The sequence below is a fragment of the Dasypus novemcinctus genome, chromosome 29 (assembly GCF_030445035.2).
Source record: "Dasypus novemcinctus isolate mDasNov1 chromosome 29, mDasNov1.1.hap2, whole genome shotgun sequence".
Classification (NCBI taxonomy): Eukaryota; Metazoa; Chordata; class Mammalia; order Cingulata; family Dasypodidae; genus Dasypus; species Dasypus novemcinctus.
The window spans coordinates 29,636,572-29,652,054 of record NC_080701.1 but is presented as its reverse complement, the minus strand read 5'-3'; positions in this window follow the sequence as shown (position 1 = coordinate 29,652,054).

Here is a 15,483-nt window from a genome sequence, read left to right as displayed (position 1 = left end):
GTTCATTGAGTGCCTTTGAATCTATTTCCACTCTGCCCCCCATAGGATAGGAGGGGGCTGGTGTTCCCTCAGCCTCTCAGGGCAACTTCAGGTCCTTCTGGCCTGCACAAAACTGACTATTGGGCACCTGTGACTCTATCCCCACCCCCAATAGGAAAAGAGAAGGTTTTTATGTTTGCCCAGCTTCTCTGGGTGACTGCAGGTGCTTTGGGCCCACACTGTCTAGATTGGGGAGTACTTGTGGATCCACCCCCACTCCCCAAAGGAAATGATGGTGCTTTTGTTTCCTCAGCCTCTCTGGGCAACAGCAGGCATTTTGGGCCTGCATGGACTGGACTGTTGGATGCCTTCGGATCTACCAGCAGCCCCAATACGATAGTAGGGGTCTGGTTACTCCTCAATATCTCCAGGAAATGGTGGGTACTTTTGGCTACAGGGACTGACTGAACTGTTCGGGGCTGGTGGAGTCAACTCCATGCACTAATAGGATAGGAGGGGGCTGGCACATCCTCAGTCTCTCTAGACAGTGGCAGATACTCTCAACCTAAAGGGACTGAACTGTTGGTTGCCCATGGATCCACCTCCATCACACAATAGGATAGGAGGGAGCTGGTTCTTCCACAGCCTCTTCAGGTAACAGTTGGTGCTTTTGGCCTACAGGGACTGAAGCGTTGGATATCGGTGGTTCTATTCCCACCCCCTGATGGGCAGAAGGGACAGTGCTTCCTCAGCCTCTCAGGAAACTTCAGGCATATTTGGCCCACACAGATTAAATTGTTGAGCACTAAGAGGGTCCATCCCCACCCCCAGCAATGGGGGCTGGGGGCCTGGTGCTATGTCGGTTTACCTGGGCAACTGTGCTCATTTTGGACCCACATGGTATAGATTACTGCCCACAACTTCTGCTCAATCCCTGCTCAAGGTAAGGGAGGAAGGGGTATGTAGCTTCATCAGTATCTCTGGGCAACTACAGACATTCTTGTCCTGTGTAACTGGGATTCTCACACACAATTGTAGCTCTTTCCCTACCTCTGAAAGAGGAGAAAGGTGGGAGAAGTTTCATCAATTCTTGGAGCAATGTGGGCAGCTTCACCTTCCACAGATTACAGCAACAACTACATCCTTGGCTCCTACTATACAACGAGCAAGGAAGAAAAGACAAGAAATCCCTAAATTAAAGGAAGAAACCACACCCCAAAGAAATACAACTAGTAAGACAGATGCAAAGATACCAACCAAAAATTACAATCCATACCAAGAAACAGGAATATATTGCCCAGTTATAGAAATAAGATAAGTCTGTCAGATGACATAAAGGAGTTGAGACAATGAATCATATATGTTCAAGTAAATCCCCCTGATAAATTCAGTGAGGGTATTGAAGAGGTTAAGGGTATTAAGAGACACTGGGGGAGCACAAAGAAGAATTTGAAAGGATACTTAGAAAAATAACAGGTCTTATGGGAATTAAAGGTGCAATAAATGACATAAAAGAATACTGGAGGCATATAAAAGAACATTTTGGGAGGAAGAAGAAAGAATCAGTGAGTTTGAAGACATGACCTCTAAATGCAAACATAGAAAAGAACAGAAGAAGAAAAGAATGGAAAAAATTGAACAGGGTGTCAGGGAACTAAATGATACCAAGAGACATGCAAACCTATGGGTCATGGGCATCCCTGAAGGAGAAGAAAAGAGAAAATGGGCAGAAGGAATATTTGAAGAAATAATGGTAGAAATTTCCCAACCCTATTGAAGGGCAGAGATAGCCATGTCCAAGAAGAACATCATCCTTGTACCCAAATAAGTCCAAATAGACCAACCCTGAGACACATATTATTCAGAATGTCAAATGGCAAAGCCAAAGAAAGAATCCTGTGAGCAGGAAGAGAAAAGCTATGCATAACATACAAGGGATACCCAATAAGATTAAGTGCCAATTTTGCCACAGAAACTATGGAGGCAAGAAGGCAGTGCTATGTTATATTTAGATACTGCAAGAGAAAAACTTCAAGCTAAGAATTTTATATCTGGGAAGATTATCTTTCAAACAGGAGGGCAAGTTTAGAATATTCACAGGTAAACAGAAACTGAGAGAATTATTTACAAAAAGACCAACTTTGCAGGAAGTACCAAAGGGAGTGTTATAGACTGAAAAGAAAAGACAGGAGAGAGAGGCTTGGAAGAGAATACAGAAATGATGATTGTATCAGTAACATTAACTAAAAGTGTCAAAAGAGTGGTGAAAATACAAAGTCAGATGAAACTTCAAAATGGATGAAATAAGAACTGCCTTCACATTAATAACATTGAATGTTATTGGATTAAATTCTCCAAACAAAAGACACAGAGTAGAAGAATGGATAAGCAAGTATGAGCCTTCTATTTGCTGTCTGCAAGAGACTCATCTTAGAGTCAGGATACCAATAGATTGAAAGTGAAAGGTTGGAAAAAGATATTCCATGCATGCAGTAATCAAAAATGCTTGGGTAGCTATACTTATACTGGATGAAGTAGGCTTTACAAGCAAAACTATTAGTAGAGACAGGAAGGACATTACAAATTAGTAAAAGGGATGATTCACCAGGAAGAAATAGCAATCATAAATGTATATGCACTTAACCAGGATGCCCCAAGATATAGGAGGTAAACAATGGGAAAACTGAAGGGAGAAATAGATGTCTCTACAATAATAGTTGGAGACTTCAATACACCACTCTCAACATTGGATAGAACATTTGCGCAGAGGATTAAAAAAGAAACAGAGAGCTTGAATAAAATGATAAGTGGACTACACCTAATAGACATATACAGAACATTGCACCCCAAATCAGCAGGCTATACATTCTTTTCAAGTACTCATGCATCTTTCTCCAGAATAGACCATATGTTGGGTCACAAAGCAGATATCAATAAATTCAATAAGGTCAAAATTATACAAAGCACTTTCTCTGATCGTAATAGAATAAAGTTGGAAATCATCAAGAAATAGAAAAAGGGAAAATTCACACATATATGGAGATTAAATAGCACAATCTTCAATAATCAGTGGGTCAAAGAAGACATTTCAAGAGAAATCAATAAATATCTCGCGATGAATGACAATGAGAACACAACATATCAGAACCTATGGGATACAGCAAAGGCAGTGCTGAGAGGGAAATTTATATCCTTCAATGCTTACATTAAAAAAGAAGAAAGATCTAAAATCAATGACTAACTACACAACTGGAGGAATGAGAAAAAGAACAGCAAACTAATCCCAAAGCAAGCAGAAGGAATGAAAGAACAAAGATCAGAAATAAATGAAATTGAGAGCAAAACAAAGCAATGGAATTAACAGAATCAAAAGTTGGTTCCTCAAGAAGATTAACAAAGCTGACAAACATTTAGCTAGACTGACTAAGAAAAAAAGAGAGAAGATGCAAATAAATGAAATAAAAAATGAAAAGGGGAACCTTACTACTGTCCCCACAGAAATAAAGGAGATCATAAGAGGATATTATGAACAACTTTATGCCAAAAATCTTGACAATGTAGACAAAATGGAAAATTCCTAGAAATGTGTAAAGTATTTACACTGACCCTACAAGAAACAGAAGACCTCAACAAACCAGTCACAAGTAAACAGATTCAAAGAGTCATCAAACGGCTCCCCAAAATGAAAAGCCCAGGACTAGATGATTTCACCTGAGAATTCTACCAAGCATTCAAAGAAAATTTAATACCAATCTCACTCAAGTTCTTCAAAAAATTTGAAGAAGGCATGCTACAAGTTTACTCTATGAAGCCAATATCACCCTAATACCAAAGTCAGACAAAGATACTACAAAAAAAGAAAATTACAGACGCATTTCTTCAATGAATATGAATGCAAAAATCAGCAAAAAAATAATTGCTAATCAAATCCAAAAACATATTGAAAGAATTATTCATCATGATCAAGGGGGTATATCCCAGGCATGCAAAGGTGGCTCAACACAAGAAAGTAAATAAACACAATACAACACATCAATAAATCAAAGAAGAAAAATCACATGATTTTATCGACTGACACAGAAAAGGCATTCGACACAATACAGCATCATTTCTTGAAAAAATACTACAAAAAATAGGAATTGAAAGAAACTTTCTCAAAATGTATGAAAAACCCACAGCTAACATTGTGCATAATGGTGAAAGACTGAAAGCTTTCCCATTTTGATCAGGGACAAAACCAGGATACCCCCTGTCACCACTGTTGAGCAATATAGTGCTAGAGACTCTAGCTGGGGCAATCAGGTTTAACAAAGAAATAAAAGGCATCCAAATTTGAAAGGAAGAAGCAAAACTTTCACTATTCTCAGATGATATGGTCCTATGTCTTGAAAGTCCTGAAAAAATCTACAGCAAACCTGCTAGAACTAATAAACAATTTCAGTAGAGTGTCAGGATACAAGATAAATATATAAGAATCAGTGTTGTTTCCATAGAAATGTAATGTGCAATTTGAGGAGAAAGTCAGGGAAAAAATTCCATTTATAATAGCAAATAAAAGAATCAAATACTTAAGAATAAACTTAACTAAGGAGGTAAGGCACTTGTATTCAGAAAACTACAATTCATTGCTAAAAGCAATTTTTTAAAAGAGCTAATTAATTGGAAGAACATTCCATTCTCATGGATTGGACGACTAAGTATCATTAAGATATCAATTCTACCCAAATTGATATGCAGATTCAATGCAATCCCAATAAAAATTCCACCAACATTTTTAAATAAATGAAAACACAACTATTAAATTTATCTGCAAGTGTTAAGAGGCCCCGAATAGCCAGAAACATCTTAAAAAGGAAAAATGAAGTTGGAGGACTCTCACTTCCAGACTTTAAATTGTATTAGCTAGCTACATAGAAAAACAGCATGATATTGGCATAAAGACAGAAACATAGACCAATGGAACTCAACTGATTGTTCAGAAACAAACCCTCACATCTACGGTCAAGTGATTTTTCACAAACCTGTCAAACTCATCCACCTGGGGCAGAACAATCTATTCAACAAATGGTGCTGGGAAAACCGAATAGCCACAGCCAAAAGAAAGAAAGACGACTCCTATGTTACATCTCATACAAAAATTAGCTCAAAATGGATCGAAGACCTAAATATAACTGCAAGGACCATAAAGTTCCTAGAAGAAAATGTAGGGAAACATCTTCAGGAACTGTTGGTAAGTGGTGGATTCTTCAACCTTATACTGAAAGCATAAGTAAGGAAAGAAAACATGGATAAATGGGACCTCTTCAAACTTACACACTTCTTTGCTACAATGGACATCATCAAGAAGGTGAAATGGAAGCACACTCAATAGGAGAAAATATTTGGAAACCACATATCTGATAAGCGTTTGATTTCCATTCTATACAAAGAGATCATACAACTCAACAATGAAAGAGAAAGTAATCCAATTTTAAAATGAGCAAAAAATTTAAATAGACAGTTCTCCAAATAGGAAGTGCAAATGGCCAAAAAGCACATGAAAAAAAATGTTCCTTATCACTAACTGTAAGTGATATGCAACTTATAACAACAATGAGATATCATTTAACACCATACGGAAGGGCTATTATTTAAAAAAAGACAACAGTAAGTACTGGAGAGGATGTGGAGAAATAGGAACACTCTTTCATTGTTGGTGGGATTGTAAAATGGTGCAGCCTATGTGGAAGACAGGTTGGCTGTTCTCAGGAAGCTAAACATAGAACTGTCATGTGATCCAGCAATTCCTCTACTAGGAATCTATCCAGAAGAACTAAAAACTATGATACAAATAGACATCTGCACACCAATGTTCATAGTGCCATTATTCACAATTACCAAAAGATGGAAACAACCCAAGTCAAGTGCCCATCAACCAAAAGTGTGTCAAATGTATGCTATGAAATTTGGTTGCTGGTAAGAGCCTGAAAATAATATCTCATAATCTGTAAAAAATATTCCACCATGGTGTGGCATGTGGGTGAGGGAGTGTTGTATGGGAATTCTACAAAGGTCTATGATTGTTTTGCAAGTTCACAATCTCTGCAATGAAAATATATTTTTTAAAAAACAGGGAGGGTTGGAGAAAAATACGCCCAACATAAGATAGGAACTACACTTAGCAGTAATATTTTGATGATGCTTTTGCACAGTTTATAACAAATGCTACACAACAGTGCAAGGTGTTGGTGGAGGGTGATGTGTGGGATCCCTGTATGATATTATGCATGTTTAGTTTTTATGTTCACAACCTTTACTATGCACTTATTGTCTATGCATGTTCATGTAGTAAGGACATACTTCAATTAAAAATATAACTTAAAATGTATGAGATGCAGTGAAGGCAGTGCTGAAATGAAAATTCATAGCTCAAAATGCCTTTATTATTTATAAAAAAAAAGGAAAGAGCTAAAATCAAAGAACTAACTGCATGCCTAGAGGAACCAGAAAAAGAACTGCAAACTATTCCCAAAGAAGGAAGGAAATAATGAACATTACAACATAATAAATTGAAATTGAAAATTAAAAAAAAGCAATAGAATCAACAAAACCAAAGTTGGTTCTTTGAAAAGATGAATAAAATTGACAAGCCCATTGCTAGAGTGACAAAGCAAAAATAGAGAAGATGCAACCAAATAAAATCAGAAATGACAGGAGTGACATAGTACTGACTCCACAGAAATAAAAAAGATCATAAGAGGCTATTATGAACAACTGTATAGCAGCAAATTAGACAACTTAGATGAAATGGACATTTTCCTAGAAACACATGAACAACCTACACTGACCCTAGCAGATACAGAAAACTTCAACAAACCAATCACAAGAGACTGAATCAGCCATCAAAAACCTCTCAACAGAATGAAAGCTGATGTGCAATGTATGTAGAATTTTTAATTACATTTACTGTAAAAGTGCATAAATGAATAGAGTTGAGAATAACACATAAGAGTGAGTATAATTAACACTAGTGATTTATAAATGAGATTGTGGCAAAAAGGGATAGTCTGTGGGTGAAAATGTCAATTGAAAAGGAACTAGAGAATAATCTAGGGGATACATAGCAGTGACTTTTGTGGTAGATGAAGACTGTGGTTAATATCATCCATAAAAGAATGTTTCTGTTTTATTAAGTTTTAATAATATGGTGAAATATGGGAAAATTACAGCTAATGTAATTTATGGACTATAGTTACATATAATATTGTAATATTTTGGCACCAATGGCAAGGAAGATAAATCAATTCTAGGAGACAACTATAAGGGGTATAAGAGGATATGGGAGTTTTCCTTTTATACAAATGGAAACATGCTCAAATTGACTACAGCGATGACAGCTCAACTCTGTGATGAAAATGAGCTCCACTAAGTGTACACTTTGGATTATAGAAAACATGGGTCTGTATAACACTTGGATTCTAGTGGTAGAAGATAGACTGGTTAACAGGGAAAATATGAGAACATTCTCTCATGAACTATAACAACTGTGCAATACTAATACAGGGTTAGTAATCTGGTCGGTTGGAGGGAAAATACATCAAATATAAAGTATAGACTATAGTTAGTAGTAATATTTTAATGATGCTCTTACATAGTTTATAAATAAAGTTTCAAATTAATATAGTGATGGGGCCCATTATGATGATAGGCACGGCAGTTTTGTAAGTTAAGAAATTTTACTCTACTTTACTGTTTATGAATATTCATATAGGAATGATGTGCTTCAATAAAATTTTATCAAAAAAACATTTTCAAAAGACTGGTATATTCCATTGTATTTCAAATATTCATCAATAACAACTTAAAATGAGGGAAAGAAGAAAGACCAATAGAACATAATGAAGACAAGCCCATGTAAACTTCTAATTCCTTCTTCAGACCAGCTCCCTGATGACCTGCTCAAGGTGTCAGTTGCTGCTGGGTTCCAGGTGGAATTCTGGGGGATTCTCTGCAGTTGGTTGAGTCTGGCGGGTCTGTGGTTACTGGGCAGTGCCCTGTGGTGACTCCAGGGTACTGAAGGGCCTGTGTCCTTCTGTGGAGCTTTACCTTGGGCTGCCCCTCGGGAAGCTGTGAGAGGGCGTGATGGAGCTGCTGCCTGATGATATGAGTTCAGACCACATGTTCCTCAGTCTCCAGGGGGAAACTGTGGTGTGTCCACCTGTCATTGGTTTCTTGGTGGGCCTCTTATTTTTAGTCAGATTTGTTTGGTCTGTGGAAAGGCGGCTTTATATAAGCCGTGAAAACCAGCTTGCAGACATCCTGGCTGCACTAACTGAAGAAAAATGTCAGCTCCTTGACAAGATTAGTGCTACCGTCAATGTATATAAAGAGGCTGAGACGTCCCTAGAAGATGCTAGGCTCGAGAAAGAGACTTTAAGGCTCCCCAGCCTTGTGGACGCCTACAGGAAGGCAAAGAGGATGAACGCGATGCTGAATGGAGAGTTAACTTTGTTGGTACGTGAACTACAGGAGGAGAGATCCAAACACTTCCAACAAGAAGAGGAAATGGAGAAGATGCTAAAGGCACTGGAGAGATTTGATGAGGTCATGACATCAACCACAGAAGAAGGTAGGTTTTCAAACCTAGGGTGTGGCCCCCATCAACTCTGTGATGGCCCCTTCCCTTAGAGTAGGCTAGTGGTGTAAACAGTGCTGTCCCTTTCTTTCCCTTCAGGCCTCCAAAGCGTCCGAGGACTTTCAGCCACTCTGACTCCATCTGAGTGTCACTGAGGCCAGTGGACGATTGACATGGGCTGGAGTTCCTCCATCTTTCCATCCGGAATACAGAATAAAGATACTCCATGGTCAATTCCTCTTTGAAATGAACTATCCCATCTCAGGAAAACACCAGAAAAGTGGCCCTTACTTTCTCTTCAAAGGCATCTGAATTCTCTGTCAGCATTGGAAAAATTCCTTTTAAGTTTAAGAGACTACTTGTACTCACATTGAAAGGATCTAACTCTAATTTTCAAGACTTTGTTTCCCTATATCTTAATTTTGTAAGTGATTTTCCCTGTATTATAATTCTCTGCTTATCACATTTTATTGTAATTTGAAATTATATGAAATATAGCAATAAAAATACTTTAAAATAAAATTTTAAAAAACTTTCAACAAGGAAAACCTCAAGACTAGAGAGCTTCCCAGGTGAATTATACCAATCATTCCATAAGAATTAACACCAAACCTACTCAAACCATTCCAAAAAAATTGAAGAGGAAGGAACACTACCTAATTCAGTTTATGAAGCCAACATAAATGCCAAACACCAAAGCCAGATAAAGATACCACAAGAAAATTACAGACCTCTTTCTCTTTTAAATGCAGATGCAAAAATCCTCAATAAAATATTTGCAACTCAAATCCAACAGCACATTAAAAAATTATACAATATGATCAATCAAGTGGGTTTTATCCCAGGTATGCAAGGGTGGTTCAATGTAAGAAAATCAATTAATGTAATGCACCACATTAATGAATTGAAGCAGGAAAAACACCTGTTTATTTTGATTGACAGAAAAGGCATTTGATTAAATAAATCCTATTTTCAGTTTCCTAACTGTGGTGGAGTTTGGTAAGGTTAAACCTGATAGAGAAGTCTCTAACTGGGGAAAAGATGTGTGCAGATGTCTAAATTTCCAAGTGGAGTGTATGTGTGTAGCCAGAATACCCCTGGACTTTACCAGTTAGTAACAACCAAGATGATGACCATGAAAGCACAATGACAATGGCGAGCACTTATTAGGCACTTTCCATGGGCTAATGACTGTGCTAAGCATTTATAGGTATTATTTCAATCTCACAATGGATTCTTATTTCATTGCATGGATTCTAGTCATCCCAGACTTGGCCATCGGGAGTTTTCACGACAGGACTTTCTTCTTGGTGAAACTTCTCTGTCTCATAGTGGGAATTTTAGGAGAACTAAGAGAAAAGAATGTGGTGAGTTTGTGGGCTTCAGAACAGCTGGCTGCCTTAGAAAGCAAATCAAGTGCACCCTAGAAAACTGAGAAATAAACTGCAGAACTGAATGTATTGGTAACCCCTTGATTGGAGCAATAACCATAATTTTTCAGGTTTTTTTCCATTACAGAAAAGTAAGTATCCCTCATACCATATGCATATAGTGTTATCTTTCCCCAAACAACTTTCATACGCATTATCTATTTTGATCTTCATGAATTCTCCCAGAAAGAAGCAAAAATCCATTTTGTGGATGAGAAAACGAAGGCCTTTATAAGATCATAGAGGCTAAAGGGAATATCATTATTGGAATTGAAGTGTCTGATTTCCTGATTCAGGTCTCTATTAGGCCACACTGCTCACTGAGTCACTTTCCTTCTCATGGCTGGTTTCCTCAACTATACTAAGGTATAGCTGGTTTAAGAATTTTGCTATTCTGAGAAGCATACCAAAAAAGGTGCGTAGGGGAGTGGATGTGGCTCAACCAGTCGGGTGCTTGCCTACCACATCAGGTCCTGGGTTCAAGTCCCAGTGCCTCCTAAAGAACACGACCAGACACCTGCACCTACTGTAACAAGTTAGATATCTAAATGCCACAGCCCACAGGAAGTGGATGTGGCTCAGGCCATTGGGCACTGCCCTCCATTGTGGGAGGTCCTGGGTTTGGCTCCCAGTGCCTCCTGGAAAAGACAAGCAGACCGATGAGAGAACCATCTTGGGGGCAGGGGGAGTAAATAAAGATTATATTAAAGTAAATAAATCTTTAAAAGAATAGGTGAGGAGGTGATATGAAATTTGAAAACAAAGTAGAACTTGTCCTAGTGCTTTGATTTTTTAAATTTATTTTGAATAGAAACATTTATTTTGAATTTCAATTAATACAGAAGCAGGTTATGAAATCTTTATTTTGGTCAAAGGGAATATGGACTGAAAACAATGAGAAATACTGGGCTGAATGGACTGTAAACTCTTATTCAACTCAATTGGTAACTGATTCTAATTCCATTTATTTAGTGGTACCATCTAGAATTTCGTTTGCCTTTTTTTTTGGCCCACAGTACCAACATCTCTCCTATTTGCTAAGTTTTGCTTTCTAAAGTTCATTTACATTTGCATGGATGGATGAGTTAACACTAAAAATAAAACAGGAAAGGTAAATATTTCAACATGGTGTTTTGTCCACAGGATAGAAGAATGATTTGAAGTTTTTTTGAGGTTCTTCCAGTAGCAGATTCTAAGAGAAAATAAGGGCCACCCAAATAAAGTGTTACTGTGACAACTTCAAAATGTCTTTTGTTTGCTTTTTTCTAAAGAGCATATTACTAAAACATGTTTCCAGACTTCTATGTTGTGTATTACTTACATGCACCTGAGTAGCTGAATAGAGCTAAAGAAAACACAGCCAGGCTGTGAGTCTCACTTTAAATTTATGGCCACAAATCTAAAGTGGGTTTTCGTGCTGTTTGATGATCTTTCTGTGCATCCCTGGTTATGTTCTCCTTCCCACTTCCCAAAATGACTGCAGGCATAGCTTGGAGGGATTGCAGGTCCAATTTTAGATGACCACAACAAAGTGAATATTGCAATAGAGCAGCCACATGATTTTTTTTGTTTCCCAGTGCATATAAAAGTTATGTTTATGCTATACTATTATCTACTAAGTATGTAATATCATTATATCTGAAAAATGTATATCCCTTAATTGAAAAATATTTTATTGGGAGAAGATATAGCTCAAGTGGTTGAGTACCTGCTTCCCATATATGAAGTCCTGGGTTCAATCTCTGGTACCTCCTAAAAAAACAAATACCTTATTGCTAGAAAATGCTAACCATTGTATGAGCCTTCAGCAAGTCATAATCTTTTTGCTGGTGGAACGTCTTGCCGTGATGTTGATGACTGCTGACTGATTGGGCTGGTGGCTAAAGAGGGTTGGGGTGGCTGTGGCCATTTCTTTTTTTAAATCAATTTAAATGATACATATTAATAAAGGATACAATCAATCCAAAGTGTACAATCAATGGTATTAGGCATAATCACATAGTTTTGCATTCATCACTTCAATCATTATTAGAGCATTTTCACTGTTTTAATAATAGTAATAAAACAACAACAACAACAACAACAATAATAATAAACAGACACTTAAACTCTACACCTTAGTAATCACTTCTTAATCTCTCTATGCTTCCCCTGCCATACTTAGCTCCTATTCCATTTCTGTCTCTAATTTATTTGCATTTATATTTTGTATCAAGAGTCAAACAATATGCAGTACCTTTGCTGTAGTTACCTTCAATTAGTATATTTCATTTTTTCTTTTACTCTAAATGTCAGATTATGAGAATATTACTTCATACTACTATCTATATTTTGCTTTGGTGGTATTTTTGCCTGACATTAATGTCTTGTAACATCAACGTACATTTGTTCAGTTCCAAAGAAAAACAGTCGTGTATATGCAATGTTACCCATACTCATATTTCACATGATGTTTTGCTATGCTATATGGTCCCATAACATGACCTTAGACTTTCCCTTTCAACCACAGTCAGACCCATATAGTAGTACTGCTAGATACAAATGCTATGATGTGCTCTCACCATTTCTATTCATTCCTAAAGATTTATGAGCAGTCTTTTTACCAGGTCTGTACAGATTAACCCTCAACTTTCCATTCTCTAACCTCATTATATTTTCTGGTGACCTGTACTCTAGTTAACTCCATGAGTTTACATAATATATTTAGTCCATAATAGTGCAAGATACAGTATTTGCCCTTTTGTGTTTGTCTTCCTTCCCTTAACATATTGTCCTCCAGGTTCATCCATGTTGTCATATGCTTCACAACTTCATTTCTTCTTACAGCTGCATAATATTCCATTGTTCATATATTCTACAATTTGATTATCCATTCTTCAATTCATAGATACCTATGGTGTTTCCATCTTTTAGCTATTGTGAATAATACCCCTATGAATATCAGTGTGCATATGCCTGTTCATGTCACTGCTCTCAGTTCTTCGGAGATATTTATAATACTGTTCAATTCTCTGTTTCCTTGTTGATCTTCTGTCTAGTTGTTCTATCTGATGAAGTAAGTGGTGTGTTGAAGTCTCCAACTATTATTGTAGAGATGTCAAGTATTTCTCCCTTCCGTTTTGCCAGAGTTTGCCTCATGTATTTTGGGGCATCCTGGTTAAGTGCATAGATATTTATGACTGCTCCTTCTTCCTGCTGGATTGTCCCTTTTATTAATATATAATGTTCTTTGCATCTCTTTTAACTTTTTTGCATTTAAATTCAGTTTTGTCTTATATTAGTATAGATACCCCTGCTGTTTTTTTCTTACTGTTTGTGTGGAATATCTTTTCCCAACATTTTACTTTGAGCTGGTTTGTATCTTTGGGTCTAAAGTGAGTTTTTTGTAGTCACATATGAATGGACTCTTTTTTTTTTAATTTTAAAAAAGTTTATTCACTATGTCAGTCTACATACTTTGACTGGGGATTTTAATCCATTCATAGTCAATGATATTACTGTAAATAAATTATATGCTTCACCATTTTATTCTTTTATTTTCATATGTCAGAACTTATTTTTGTCTGTCCTTTTATTCTGTTGATTATCCTTTCTGAAAGACTTCCCTTCTACACTCTCCTCCTAGCCTCTCTCTCCTGTCTTTTTCTTTCTGGCTGTAAGCCTCCCTTTAATTCTTCCTGCAAAGCTGGATTCTTTTTTATGAACTCTCTTAGTTTCTCTTTTAAAAAAGATTTGTTTCTCTGCATCTCCTCCCCCCACCCCCATTGTTTGCACCAGCCGTCTGCTCCTGTTCATATTCTTTTTTAGGAGGTAGCAGAAACTGAACCCTACACTTCCCAACACCGAATCACTTTAGCCACCTCCACTCCTTGCTTGTTGTTTCTCTCATTGTGTTTCCTCAGTGTGTCTCTTTGGTGCATCATCTCACTGCATCATCTTGTTGTGTCAGTTTGCTGTGCCAGCGTCAGCTTGCTGTCTTGCTTGTCTTCTTTAGGATGCACTGGGAACTGAACCCAGGACCTCCCATGTGGTATGTGGGTGTCCAACTGCTTGACCCACATCTGCTTCCCAATTTCGATTTATTTGTGTATATTTTAAACTCGCCTTCATATGTGAAGGGCAATTTTGGTGGATAAAGAATTCTCAGCTGGACAATTTTCCCTTTCACTCTCCTATTGACATCACACTACTGTCTTCTTGCCTCCATGGTTTCTGATGACAAATTCACACTAAGTCTTATTGGGCATCCCTTAAATGTGATGGTTTGCTTCTCCCTTGCTTATCTTAGAGTTTTCTGTTTATCTTTGGCATTTGACATAGTGAGTAGTATGTATCTTGGAGTAGGTCTATTCAGATTTATTCGGTTGGGTTACATTGTACTTATTGGACATGTAAATTCATTATATTCATGAGAGTTGGGAAATTTTTGGCCATTACTTCCCCAAATACTTTTTCTGCCCCATTTCCCTTTTCTTCTCTGTCTGGATTCCCCTGGCATGTGTGTTGTTATACTTCATGTAATTATTCAACTCCCTGAGCCCTGCTCATTTTTTAAAATTCTTTTCTCTCTCCATTTTTCTGTCTCTTCAATTTCAGCTGTTCTGCATTCTGCATCACTTGTTCTTGCTTCTATCATTTTGAGTCTGCTGTTGTATGCCTCTATAATGTGGTTTTTAAAATTGATTTTGTAAAAATATTACATTAAAAAAATATGAGGTCCCATTCAACCCCACCACCCCCACCTCCCCCCTCCCCCCCCCAGCAACACTCACTCCCATCATCATGACACATCCATTGCATTTGGTAAGTACATCTCTGGGTATCTCTGCACCTCATGGTCATTGGTCCACATCATGGCCCACACTCTCCCCCATTCCATCCAGTGGGCCCTGGGAGGATTTGCAATGTCCGGTGATTGCCCCTGTAACACCATCCAGGGCAACTCCAAGTCCCAAAGGCACGTCCACATCTCATCTCTTCCTGCCATTCCCCATACCCATCAGCCACCATGTCCACTTTTCCCACTCCAATGCCACCTCTTCTATGTGGACCTTGGATTGGTTGTGTCCGTTGCACCTCTATGTCAAGAGGGGGCTCAGATTCCACATGGTTACTGAATGCAATCCTCCTGCTTTCAGTTGTAGGCACTCTAGGTTCCATGGTGTGGTGGTTGTCCTTCTTCAACTCCATCTTAGCTGAGTGAGGTGAGTCCAATAAATCAGATTGTAGGAGCTGGAGTCTGTGGAGGCTCAGGGCCTGGCTATCATATAGTCAGTAAAAAGATTCAATCCCCTAAATATATCTTAAACCCCAATACCAACTACAATTCCAGTAAATTAGCATGATAGTCTTATGAAAAGAGATCCCCTCTGGGTCCAGTTTCATCACACAGAAACACCAGCTCCAAAGAAGGACCATCTGACATGGCAGTGAACCCTATCTGCCATGACCATAGAACCC